We start from the raw sequence: 13,952 nt of genomic DNA on the forward strand, positions 1-13,952 counted from the left end.
CCTCTGCCGCCCGCAGCCCCAGAGCCAACTGTCCAGTTCCTGAAGCCGCCCTCAGCCTCCAAGCTCCCTGCTGCTTCACGGTGCCCCCGAGCCAACTGTCAAACTGCTTTCCAGCCGCCCGCAAAACTCCCTGCTGCTCCGGAGCTCTCTCGCCCTCTGTCAGCCAATCACCTCCTTTCTACCATGTCCCCACGCACGTCCCGTCTTGGAGAATTAATAATATAGATATTTCTGAGCCAAGGGAATGCACACATGATTTACGAAATGGCTGCTTATGCAAGTGTCTGCGTTCATAGTGAGTATATGATGTTGTCTGCATAGGAGTGAAATAAATGGTGTGCTGAGCATGTTTTGGGTTTTTCAGCTTGCCCATAAACTTGTACAACAAAGACATGGGGGAAAGAGAAGAAGGCGGGGCAGGGTTCCATCTTCACATTTGTCCAAGGACCCACTACAACCTTGTGACACCCTTCGGCTTACATATATATTGTGCTATTCAAAAAGCCAATAGCCTGTACAAAAAGAGAGCCCAGTGGTGCCATTTGTGAAATCATTGTGCAGCTATATCACTGTCCTCACAAAAATAAAGAAAGCTCTGCTAATTGATGTGATGATTTCAAATGGGTATGTACAAAGTGACAGCTTATGGATGACGAGATGTGAATCCCCTGTAAAGCCCGAGGGAACAAAGGGTGAGAATCCTGAATGAAACACCCTGTCTAGAAGTGTCTTCATGAACCCATCAAATAAAATATCCACTACTTGACAGACCCATGGGAGGAACTCTATGGTCCTTGTCTCTGCTCATTGCCTGAATTCTGTGCTGAAATTGCCTCCTCATTCACATTTCCTCATTTGTCACACACAAAAGGAGTTGCATTACAGTCTCAATAAGGAAATACGTTTTCATCCAATCCCATCCCATCTACATCCTAAAATAAGCTTGGGCTTTGCAATATGATGCATCTCCATCACTGATACACTGTCCTAAGATGTACAAATATTCACTCCAGCCTAAAGCTTCTGCACAAAACACTTCAACTCTTGATGTGTCCAGGCAACAACTACAAAAGGCAGAACTGGAAGTTTTGTCCTCCCAAACAAGCCTGGGCCCACCACAGATCATAGGCACAAGAGCAGGAGAATCTCCTCAGAGAGACAAACTCTAGCATGTCTGGCCAGGCCAGTGCCTTGCTACCAAAGAGTCCAGCAAGGTCCAACCTATGTATAAATGAATGAGCCACTGTTTCTGTACACCCCAAAATAAGCTTCAGGTCACCCCAAATGATACAGCCACCCAGAATAGATACATTTTTGCATTCTGTACAGCCCAACACTGTTTTTGTGCAAGAAACTACAAAGCATACTAAAGTTCTTCTTCCACAACCCCATGAAAATCCACATTCCCGGCAAAATTTCACTGAGTATTATGAAACTAGATACCACAGAGCACAACAGATCTTTTTATTTATTATATTTATTATTATTATTATTTCTTGTTTACATAGTCAGACAGGTGTTATTGACTGGTTTGTTTTATCCAGACATCGAGTCCTTCCCAAGGACCTGGGATGCCAGAATTTTATTGTCAATGGTTATAGATATCGTCGCAGAATATAGGCTGTTCCCAGTAAAGCTGCTTTTTGTAATTGGCTGATGGTGATTTCTGTGGCCCCTATGGTGTTGAGGTGCTCTTCAAGGTCTTTTGGAACTGCACCCAGGGCGCCAATGACCACTGGGATTATTATGGTTTTCTTCTGCCATAGCCTTTCAATTTCAATTTGTAGATCTTTGTATTTGGTGATTTTTTCTATTTCTTTTTCTTCTATTCTGCTATCCCCTGGTATTGCTATGTCGATTATTTTGACTTGTTTTTCTTTCTTCTTGACTACAGTTATATCTGGTGTATTGTGTGGCAGATGTTTGTCTGTTTGTAGTCAAAAGTCCCATAATATTTTTACATCTTCATTTTTGACCACTTTTTCAATTTGATTGTCTCACCAATTCTTGGCTACAGGCAGCTTGTATTTTTTGCAGATGTTCCAGTGTATCATCCCTGCTACCTTGTCATGCCTTTGTTTGTAGTCAGTCTGTGAGATCTTCTTATAACAGCTGATCAGGTGGTCCACTATTTCATCTGCTTCTTTACAAAGGCGGCACTTCTTGTTTGTTGTGGATTTTTCGACTTTTGCTCTTATTGCATATGTTCTTAGTGCCTGTTCTTGTGCAGCCAGTATTAAACCCTCTGTTTCTTTCTTCAAGTTGCCATTCTTAAGCCATTGCCAGGTCTTGGTGATGTCTGATTTTCCAGTTATATTGTGTAAATATTGACCATGCAGGGGCTTATTTTTCCATTTTTCTGCTTGGTTCTTGACTTGTTCTTTCTTGTAGGCCTGTTTTGTTTCATTGGTGTTGAATAGTTTCGTGTTCTTGACCATTTGAAGTGCATCTTCTTCACTGTCCCTTATATATTCTTCAAGGCCTCTTTTCTCCTCCTCTACTGTTTGATGGACTTGCAGCATTCCTCTTCCACCTGAGCTGCGAGGGAGGTAGAGCCTATCTGCATCACTGCGGGGGTGCAGAGCATGATTGATGGTCATGATTTTCCTGGTCTTACGATCTAGCGTCTCTAGCTCTGCCTGGGCCCAGTCTATTATTCCTGCTGTGTATCTGATAACAGGTATAGCCCAGGTGTTTATGGCTTGTATGATGTTCCCGCCATTGAGTTTGGACTTGAGGATTTTTCTGACTCTCCTGATGTATTCACTTCCAATTTTTCTTTTAACTTCAGTGTGTGCGATGTTATCAGCCTGGAGAATGCCCAAGTATTTGTAAGGTTCTTTCTCTTCCAGGTTCTTGATGTTGCTTCCATTGGGCAGTTCTATTCCTCCTGTTTTTGTTATTTTCCCTCTGTTCATTATTAATGCAGCACACTTGTCTAGTCCAAACTCCATTGCTATATCGCTACTGAATATACGGACAGTGTTTAGCAGTAAATCGATTTCTGACGGGGACTTTCCATACAACTTCAGATCGTCCATGTACAGCAGATGGTTGATTTTACTTGATGTTTTAGATGTTTGGTATCCGAGGCCTGTTTTGTTTAGTATTTGTGAAAGTGGGGTCATGGTGATTACAAACAACAGAGGGGATAGTGAGTCCCCTTGGAAAATGCCTCTTCTAATGCTAACCTGTCCAAGTGCCTCGCCATTGATTGTTAACTGTGTACTCCACATGCTCATTGCTTTTTAAATAAATATCTGAATGTTTTTGCTGACACGAGTTGTTTCTAAACATTTTAGTATCCATGTGTGAGGCAATGAATCGAATGCTTTCTTGTAGTCAATCCATGCAACACTTAGATTTGTTTTTCTTCTCTTGCAGTTTTCTAAAATCATTTTGTCAATCAGCAGCTGGTCTTTTGTGCCTCTGGTGTTCCTTTCTGTTCAACTGTAAGCTGTTTGTTAGTTAATAAGTGTTGCATCACTTCATCTGCTATTATTCCAGTTAATAATTTGAACATGGTTGGCAGGCAGGTTATCGGTCTATAATTACTTGGAACTGCACCTTTTGCTGGGTCTTTCATGATGAGATGAGTTTCCCCAGTTGTTAGCCATTGTTCAATATCACCGCCTTTCATAATGTGATTGAACTGTTTTGATAGTTGTTTATGAAGGCTTGTTAGGTGTTTAAGCCAGAAGCCATGCAGTTCATCGTGGTGCAGTGGTAAAACTGCCGCCCTGTAACCAGAAGGTTACAAGTTCGATCCTGACTAGGGGCTCAAGGTTGACTCAGCCTTCCATCTTTCCGAGGTCGGTAAAATGAGTACCCAGAATGTTGGGGGGCAATATGCTAAATCATTGTAAACCGCTTAGAGAGCTTCCAGCTATAGAGCGGTATATAAATGTAAGTGCTATTGCTATTGCTATCGTCACCTGGTGCAGTCCAATTTTTAATTTTCTTTGCTCATTCACTTATTAATTCTGGTGCTATTATTAGATCTTGCATTTGTTGGTTACATTTTTTGACCTCTTTCAACCAGCCTGCTTTTTTATTATAATCTATTGGATTGTCCCATAATTTCTGCCAGAATTGCACTGTTTCTTCTTTATTTGGTGTTTCTACGTTTCTTGCAGTTTCTCCTTCTATACTTTGGTAGAAACGTCTCTGATTCGACTGGAATTGGAGATTCTGCCTGTGTTGTGTAATTCTGGCTTCATATCTGCTAATCTTCTTTGACACTGCTGTTATTTGCTGCTTTATTATTTCCAGGACTTCTCTAATTTTCCTTGAATCTAGGTGGTATTTTTGGATCAGATACTGTTTGGTGTCTTCATTCTTCAGCTTCTTGTCTTTCATATCTTTCAATTTACTAGCATCTGATCTAAGCCTGGAGATTTTATTTTCTAATCGAATCTTCCATTTAGGTGATGTACTGCTTTCTTTTTTTACAGGTCCACTGATCTTATATCCGAGCTCTTGTGTTGTTATTGTTGCTGCACAGTACATTAGTTGGTTTGTTTCTTGCAAATTATTGGTTGTTATTTCTGCAAGTACAGCATTGACATCTTTTAATGCCTGAGCAAGTTGTTTTTTGGCAACTGTTTTTAGAGCGGGAAGTCGAGCCCTGGTGGTTGTTTGCTTCATGTGCTCAGTTATTTTTTGCTTTAGTTCTTGTTGCTTTTCTGTTAAACGGCATTTGGGTTTTTGAGGTGAAGGCAAAGGGGAGGTTGCCTGGTTTTGATTTTGAAACAGTTCAGCAACGGTGATATCCTCTATTTCCAACACCTCCTCCATCTGCGCCTGAGCAACTGCTTCAGTTGGTGGTAATTCTTCTTCCATATCTTGAGCCTGTGTTGCTCTTTGCAGTTCTTCCAGCTCAACTCCTGTGAATACTTTATCTCTTATTATGTATCTTCTCTGGTCTGCTAGCCTTTGTTCTGTTATTTCTGTATCTGGGTGCTTCTCTTTCCAAATTTGGTACATTCTTTTTAAATAACCTCTTCTAGTTGGACTAGACTTGTAATAGCAGAGCATTATTTCCTTGTTGGCATTTTTTGTATATTTTTTTCGGTTAAGTGACGTTTCTTCCAGTAGTTTGCTGTCTCCAGCCCTGGTTGCTCAACTGAAGATCCTGAGTCCTGTAGCCCACTTGCCACCAGATGTCCAGGGACTATAGCACCTGGCGTGGTCCTTGTTGACCTGGGCGACGACCGATCCGGTATAGATTTATTAAAGTTACGTCTCACCATATTGTTGATGGGAGAGGCACTCTTTGTCTGGCTCCTCTGGTGAGACCTGTCCAGTATGGTTGGACCTCTGGCATAGCTCTCACCTTCATCAAAGCACACAAGCCCCACAACCACGCCAATAATAATAATAATAATAATAATAATAATAATAATAATTATTATTATTATTATTATTATTATTATTTGCACTTCAGTCATAAATTATTAATTAATTATTAATTAATTATTAATGTATAATTATTACTATTAACTGCACTTCAGTCTTACAAAACATACAAAATTGCAGTAATCAAAATAGATAATACAGTACGTGGTTAAAGAACTATATAATAAATGTTACAGCTCTGCTATTTATATCCCAATGTAAACTTTGCACAATTAATTATTGCACAAGTAAAGATTACTACATTGATGACATTCTTCAATACACATTGATACCTATAATGAAATCTTCCCTTCATAACATGTATCAGAGGAAATCAACCGAAATCTTTCAGCCCATCGTTTGCTGCCCTCAAGCCCTACACACTGGACTGGTTCAAACATAACCCTGAGTCATTAGTGTAGCTAATGAATCTGAGTGTAGCCAGTATTTTAGTAATCAGTTGCTGCCAGGCTCCAGTATAAATATTGGGGAACAAAAGAACATGCTCCACAGACTCTGCTTCCTGGTCATTGCATGGATGGACCCTCAAGGTAGGACCAGGGAACCCCAGCATATCTCCCCTGCAGAATCTGCAAGGGGAGTACATTCAGTCTCCCTGAGTAAAGGCACTTGGATAATCACACAGAGGCTACTAAGATAAGCAGCTGGCTGGAAGGCATGTTCATACTGAATGCCCAAATGACCTGATGAACAGCATGTGCAAGAACATAAGCAGAGGGGTCCTGAAGGGAAAGATCCTTCCCAAGCCTTTTCTTTATTCGAGCTACTGCAGAATTACACTACATCTGCTAAAGGAAAGCAGGTTGCTGCCCAATAAGGCCAGCTCTTGGGGTTTTAAAAGTTGTTCAGGAACCACTGAAACCGTCAGCAGAAAGAGAGGAACAAAAACCCTGCAACAACCCAAAATAAACTATAGGTCTGCACAAATGGTACATCAAGGATACACTGTACCTATGACAAAGTCTTGCATTTTGTACAGCCCAATACTTTGTTTTTGTGCAAGAAACTGCATAGGGGCAATTCAAAGGGTGACGGAATCAGGCATGTTACCACTTTTTCAAATACTGTAGACAAGCATATTTTCAAGTTGATATTATATATACCCGCTAAGAAGTCATCTCCTACTACAAAGACATACTATTGGTCATCATTTCTGATTTCATTATTGACATATTTTGCGCATTTCAGACTCTGTACTGTCTAAGGATTTTGAGGCTTAGGCTACAGTCATTGAAAAAATGGTAACATGCCTGATTCCATTACCCTAGGAATTGCCCAAAGTGTACTGCAGCAGTCCTTTAATATCCTCATTGCATTTCTCTAAAGGACTTTTTACTGTGCTTTAGCACATTTTAATTATTGTGCCTCCCATGGCTGTATAAGAAGGAATATCCAAGAAAATTCCATATGTAGCCCAGCTCTGGCCTTCTGGTGCAGGAGCCATTGCATCACTGGCTTGTGTCCTTCTGTACTGCCCTTTTTATAAGGACCCCTCCCCTCATTTTATTTATTTATTTATCTATCATATTTCTACACCACCTGATATAGACATCTCTAGGAGGTGTACTAAGTTAAAACATAGCAAATGTAAAACAATATAAAACAATTAAAATTCACAAAACAAAACAAGTCAAAAAACAATCTCAAAAGATAAAAACATATTAAACATTTTAATTTAAGTTTTCAGCATTACCTCTTTTGTCAAATGTACAGATTCATTTTATGTTCAATATTTACTGTCCAACCAGAAAGATTTAATTTCTTTAAACATAGCAAAAATTTGTTTTATAGTTTGTATAATTCACCAAGAGTTAGTTAAATTGTCTTAGCTTACTGGTCTGTACTTTACTGTTTTGCTATCATACTGTTTTATTTTGCTTGGCTAATTGTTATGTTTATTGTGTTTTGCTGTTCGTTGACTGTAATAAAGAGTTCTTCTTCTTCTACAAAAGTGAAATGAACAAAATAGGATAATGCATACTTAAGGAACAACATAATAAATACAGTACAGCTCTGCTAATAATACCTCAGTAACTAACATACTGTGGCTAATTCAGCTGTAATGCTGAGCCATTAGTACTGCCTTCATGTGATGCCTTCCAGCCTCAGGACTGTTAGCGTCACCCTTCACGTGTTAGGTCAAGAAGAATTCTATTTCCAGTTCTGGTTTAGAACAAGCCAGGGTTGTGCTTTATATCTCGTATGAGCAGTTCCGGCTTCTTCTAACCAGAGTTTCAGCTCCTGGTTTATTTTGAAACTCTGGTTAAGGATAAGCCAGGATTGCTCAGCTGGGACATCACAAAGGACCCTAGCTTTTTTAAAACCAGCATTGGAAACAGAATCTTCTCAGTTCATGTGCAAAGTGGAAGGGGAAGCATTTGCTCCCAAGGTCTGAGGATATTGCATGAAGCCAGATGTTAGTAGTATTATATACATACCTGGGAGGAGCCTAAGTCAGGGCAAGTGAAGCCACAGACTAAGTAAGGGCAAGAAATATGGGCAGAGTGAAGTCAGAGCCTAGTAAGGGCAAGACGTCATCAAGCCCCGCCCATTGAAGGGCAAGATGTCATCAATCCCCTCCCACTGATGGGCATGACATCACCACAGTAGGGAGGAGTTGTAAACCCTCCAGAGAACATGCCCAGGCATGCCCAGAGCCTCCTGTACCATGAGCCCTACCCACCTGACATGTGAGGACCAATAGGAAGGAGTTCCCAGCCAGCCGTTCAAGGCTTATAGTGTTGCTGCTGCATGGAGTATCCTACAAGGCTTGTAGCATAGCCCCCTTTGCATAAAGGTAACAATTCTACTGTTTGCTTGTGGGTTTGATGATGGGATCTCCTCAGAGCCCTAATTTGGCAACAAATCAGCCAGATTCGACACCTAAGCCAAGAAAACGCTCTATTAGCACCAGTTCAGATGATGAAGGACCTCCTGTGAAAACCTATGCTGAAGAACAAGCTGAGACAAGGGAAATATGGCAAGAGATCCTGGCAACCATGGCAACTGAGCCACAGGTAAATATATTTTACAGGCTAGGTTTTGAGGTTTTGTGTGTGTGTGAAAAAGGACATTAAACTAATAGTCTTTTCTTTTCTCCCTTTAGAATTCAGCACTTGTGCAAACTCTGAAACGCTCTCGCATAGCAATGCAGAAATTCTTGGGCCTGAATATCAATGAAGAGCCTTATAGTACCTGGGCGGAGCCTAAGTAAGGGCAAAGTGAAGCCATAGCCTAGTAAGGGCAAGGAACTATGGGCAAGGTAAAGCCAGAGCCTAGTAAGGGCAAGTTGAAGCCCTGCCCTTCGAAGGGCATGATGACATCACAGCAGGAAGGAGCCGAAAGTTTCTAACTAAGGGCAGGTTGAAGCCACAGCCTCCTAAGGGTATAGTGAGACCCTGTGGAGAGCGTCCACAGAACATGGCCAGGCAGACCCCCATGTCCAGGCATGTTCAGACATGCCCAGAGCAGATGCAGAACAAACACCCATGTTTGGACATCAGCCCCCCACACCCCCTGAATAGGTCTGTGTATGTTCAGACATGCACAGAGCAAGGGTTAGGCCAGGCCTGCACAACATAAGGCCCGGGGACCAGATCAGGCCCTCAGGGACTTTTTTGTGGGTCCACTGATTGTCACAACTTGCAGCAACAGCACCCCAAGGCCACTCTTTGGGTTAGTTCCCTCTTCTTCATCTTTTCATCCTCTGCCCTCTCTGAAACTGCCTTACAGCACCATCCTGTGCATGTTTACTTGGAAATATTTACTTAGTTTACTCCTAAGTAAGCACGACTAGGATTGCAACATGAAATCGACAGCAATTTAGAAAGAGGAGAGGATTTTGCATTTGTTTGGGGCTGGCATTTTTTAAGGGAGATCTCACTAGATGCCCCAGTGACTGAGCAAGGACAGGCTCTATTTTCTGGCCATGATTCTTAGTTAAAATTGTGGGTCCCTTGCCAAAGGGGGGAAAGATCCACAACTATCTAATAATTGCTTGCATTAATATTTTTAATAATTAATTTTAATTCAATAATGTGCTGAAAATTGACCTTGACCACTGAACACCATTGTGGTTGGTTCCAGCCCATCAAAACATTTGAATTGTGTACCCCCCCGGGTTAGCCCCAGAGCAGGGTTGTTATTTTTGTAGAGAGAAAATAAAATGCTCTTCAGATTAACTAAATAGGGTATATTCTAGATTTTAAGAACTCATACACATTAACTTTGTACTATGGATTCTGAAGTTGAAAGTTTTCCCCCTTTAAAAAGAAAAGTTGCCCTGCAATTAATGCTGGATCATCTTTTCTTTGTCTCTGTGATGAGGCTAGCCTGGAGTTTTATCCTGAGAGGCCCCTGAAACATCAGCCCTATCCATCCTCAGCACTGTACCTCCAGTGACTGTTGCTGGTGTGTATCTTATGTTTCTTTTTAGATTGTGATCCCTTTGGGGACAGGGATCCATCTCATTTATTTATTATTTCTCTGTGTAAACCTCCCTGTGCCATTTTTGGAAGGGTGGTATAGAAATTGAATAAATAAATAACTAAAAATGCTTTTTGTGTGTGATGTATAAGTAGGACAATTTCATACATTCTGATAAGTACAGCTTCTTAAAAACATTAAAATCATGATCTCTTTCGTTATGCAGTGACAATGCCTTGCTGTCTAAGAAACAAGGCTTTTTTTTTTTTTTTAATAACCAGTTCTCCAAAAAACTGGTAGGACTGGGCCCTTCAAATGGTGTGGTCTAACCGTTAAGTGTTCATCAGATCAATGACCACTAGAGGCTTTTGGTGGTGTGTGTGTGTGTGTGTGTGTGTGTGTGTGTGTGTGTGTGTGTGCATGCACAGGTAGGCTGACAGAAGCAATTTCTATTTATCTGACGCTTGGTGGGGGGGTGGGAGTTTGTATTTTGTGTATTCACTAGGAAATGAGAGTTCTGGTTCTTTAGAAATCAACTAACACACACTAATTAAATGCATCAAAATTACTGACCAAGACTAAGTCCTATTGAGGACAGAGAAAGCAAGCAAGCAAGCAAGAATGAAAGATTAAGAGCAGTGACAAGGACTAGTTGTGAAACTGTGTCAAAGGAGAAGGGAAAAACTGTGTCTGAGGCCAAGGAAATCTAGATGGTTAAAAAGTGACAAGAACACAGGGTGGGGGTGGGGAGAACCGAGTTAGCGATGGGCCAGGTTGAGGAAGCAGAGGCAGTATAATTGTCCTTATTCAAGTTAATGCCTAATCCAGGCTAATTCATATCAGAGTTAGAGATGTACGAAGAAGGGGGGGGGAAGGGAGGGGGGAGAGATTTGTTAAAAACGGAAGCAAAGAAACAGTGACAAGGACTAGGCGCAAAACTGTGTCAGAGATGGAAAGGGGAGAGAGATCCTAGTTAGGGGACAGGTCTAGGCTTTGTAGATGTGAAGTAGAATCAAAGAAAGTTTGAGATACCACAGTCTACAGAACTGTGGTTTTTAAAGATATGCTTGCGCTACAAAGACACCTGTAAGAGTGTCTAGCACTAAGAGATAATGTACATTGCATTGATAGTTCACTGAGAACTTCCAATTAAATAGAGGCAGTCATCAGATCAAGCCGGGGTCTGTATTGCCCTAGTCACTAACATTCTAACTAAGAATCACTGGAAAACAAACAGACTAGCTAATACCTCCCAAGAGAAATTATAAGAAATTAAATTATTTCTTATAAAAGTCCATTTTCTCTTCTATAAAACAAATCCTTTTTTAAAAAAGAAATTAAATTTGTTGACAAAACAATTACATATCAGACCATTTCTCTGTGTGTGTGTGTGTGTGTGTGTAAAAATGAAAATTGTGTGGGCGTACTGAAGTGAATTGATTGCTGCTTCCTGCTTGTATGTATAAAGACATCTGTGTGCATTCATCTTACACGAAGGAGCTACATACAAGATTCATGCTTGGACATGTAGGATATTTCATCAGGTGTGTAGGCCAGACCTTATGCATGTAGAGCCATTCACTTTCCTTACAAAAGAACAGTGAACAACTAAATAGCAATATGATGTGTGTGTACGTGTGTGTTAAATACATCTTGTATGTTGTATATAACATAATATATGCTGACTCTGCTGTACATATCATATGTCTTTAAGATTGTTTGTTTTCTCATCAACAGTACAGAATTATCCAATCTAAACACTTTAGAATCAATTCTGGTTTTTTTGGCTCTGTACTATATTTTATGTGTTTTCCAAAGCAGCCAATCATTGTCTGCTCTAGATCCACACAAAAACAAGTGCCTGCTTTTTGAAGTATGAAAGGTCTTTTCCTCTAAAAGATGAGTGGTCACTTTGTGGCTGGGGTGTGTCTGTTCAGTGTTTCAACATGATAACAACCAGAAAGCGGGCCCTGCCCAACCCCACCAAGGCTTAATGTCTTGAGGTACACCAGAATTTTCCCTCTTTGTCTCTGTGAAGACCACAAGCGGTAAGTACATGGTCATTTTTCTTATCGGATCCGAGAGGCTCTGATCTCTCCTACAGTATTTTTAATTGCCTAAATAGTTTTGTCTATTCCCTGCCCCCCCCACTTCCCTGTAGCCTATGATAATTTAAATTGGGTCCCTCCTGTCGTCTTAAATGGGGTCACTTCACCATGCTAGCTTTCCCCAACCATGTGTCCTTTGATCCTTATCTTTTCCTATGTGAAAAGGCTTTTCTCACGAGAGGCATTATTAATTCATGTGTGGTTTTTTAAAAATAATAATATTATCCTTTTAAGTTTTAGTTATTTGTTTCAAGTTAGACTTACTACAACAACCCTGTGAGGTGGGCTGCCTGTGAGGTGGAGTTTTCTAACTCTTGTTTTTCTTGTTTTTAGAACGTGCTGGTGTTGCTGGAAGCCAATCCTGAGCTATCTGGAATGCTGGCCTTTGTGAATGATATTAAAACTGATTTCCTGTATGCCTATAGCAATGAGATATGTGCCACTCTGTGGGGAGGGGGTAGGAAGCCATGCTCTGATGATACACAGTCAGATTCAGATGTTGATCCTACAGAGCTGTCTCAGACAAACTCATCTGCAGAAGCAAAAACTATTGCTTACAGACAAGTTGGTACCAAACTGTCAGGCAGCTCTGAAGAATCAGACGTTTGTAAACTGACTAATTTTTTGAAACACCCTGTTAATCTTTTTCACTGAGTTAATTTTGACACATCTGCATGCATGGCATTATATTAAGGGTCTAAATTCAAACAAGTATCCTCCCTGGCAAACTATGAACATGCTACCATATGTATGTATGTATGAGATTTATACCCTGCCCCTTCTTCCAAGGAACTCAAGGTCGTGTTCCCTCATTGTATCTGCACAACAACCCTGTGAGGTAGGTTAAGCCAAGAAGAGCAAATGCCCTTCCTAGTCTGACACTCTAGGCACTACACAGCACCGACTCTCTGGAGTACTAGTACGCTTTGTAAACCCTATCCTGAGCTTAGTAACATCAGGCTGGGAGCTCCCTGGCTGCCTGTGAGCTATCTTATAGTTATCCATACTCATCTTTTAGAGGAAAAGACCTTTCATACTTCAAAAAGCAGGCACTTGTTTTTGTGTGGATCTAGAGCAGACAATGATTGGCTGCTTTGGAAAACACATAAAATATAGTACAGAGCCAAAAAAACCAGAATTGATTCTAAAGTGTTTAGATTGGATAATTCTGTACTGTTGATGAGAAAACAAACAATCTTAAAGACATATGATATGTACAGCAGAGTCAGCATACATTATGTTATATACAACATACAAGATGTATTTAACACACACGTACACACACATCATATTGCTATTTAGTTGTTCACTGTTCTTTTGTAAGGAAAGTGAATGGCTCTACATGCATAAGGTCTGGCCTACACACCTGATGAAATATCCTACATGTCCAAGCATGAATCTTGTATGTAGCTCCATCATGTAAGATGAATGCACACAGATATGTCATTGTACATACAAGCAGGAAGCAGCAATCAATTCACTTCAGTACGCCCACACAATTTTCATTTTTACACACACACACACACACACACACACACAGAGAAATGGTCTGATATGTAATTGTTTTGTCAACAAATTTAATTTCTTTTTTAAAAAAGGATTTGTTTTCTAGAAGAGAAAATGGACTTTTATAAGAAATAATTAAATTTCTTATAATTTCGCTTGGGAGATATTAGCTAGTCTGGTTGTTTTCCAGTGATTCTAAGTTAGAATGTTAGTGACTAGGGCAATACAGACCTTTCCATCTCTGACACAGTTTTGCACCTAGTCCTTGCCACTGTTTCTTTGCTTCCGTTTTTAACAAATCTCTCCCCCTCCCTCCCCCCCCCTTCTTCCTACATCTCTAATATGAATTATCCTGGATTAGGCATTAACTTGAATAAGGACAATTATACTGACACTGCTTCCTCTTACTAACCTCAACCTGGCCCATAGCTAACTAGACTCTCCCCACCCCCACCCTGTGTTCTTGTCACTTTTTAACCATCTAGATTTCCTTTG

The 13,952-nt window shown here is 40.5% G+C and overlaps 1 long non-coding RNA gene across 1 annotated transcript; it reads left to right on the top strand.

Annotated features, from left to right (window-relative positions):
- The first annotated feature begins 8,154 nt into the window (after positions 1-8,154).
- On the top strand, positions 8,155-9,973 carry LOC128351153 (uncharacterized). The gene is made up of 2 exons (XR_008319609.1): positions 8,155-8,435; positions 8,525-9,973. It is a non-coding gene; the product is annotated as an uncharacterized LOC128351153 (long non-coding RNA).
- The last annotated feature ends 3,979 nt before the right edge of the window (positions 9,974-13,952 follow it).

The sequence above is a fragment of the Hemicordylus capensis genome, chromosome 3 (assembly GCF_027244095.1).
Source record: "Hemicordylus capensis ecotype Gifberg chromosome 3, rHemCap1.1.pri, whole genome shotgun sequence".
Taxonomy (NCBI): Eukaryota; Metazoa; Chordata; class Lepidosauria; order Squamata; family Cordylidae; genus Hemicordylus; species Hemicordylus capensis.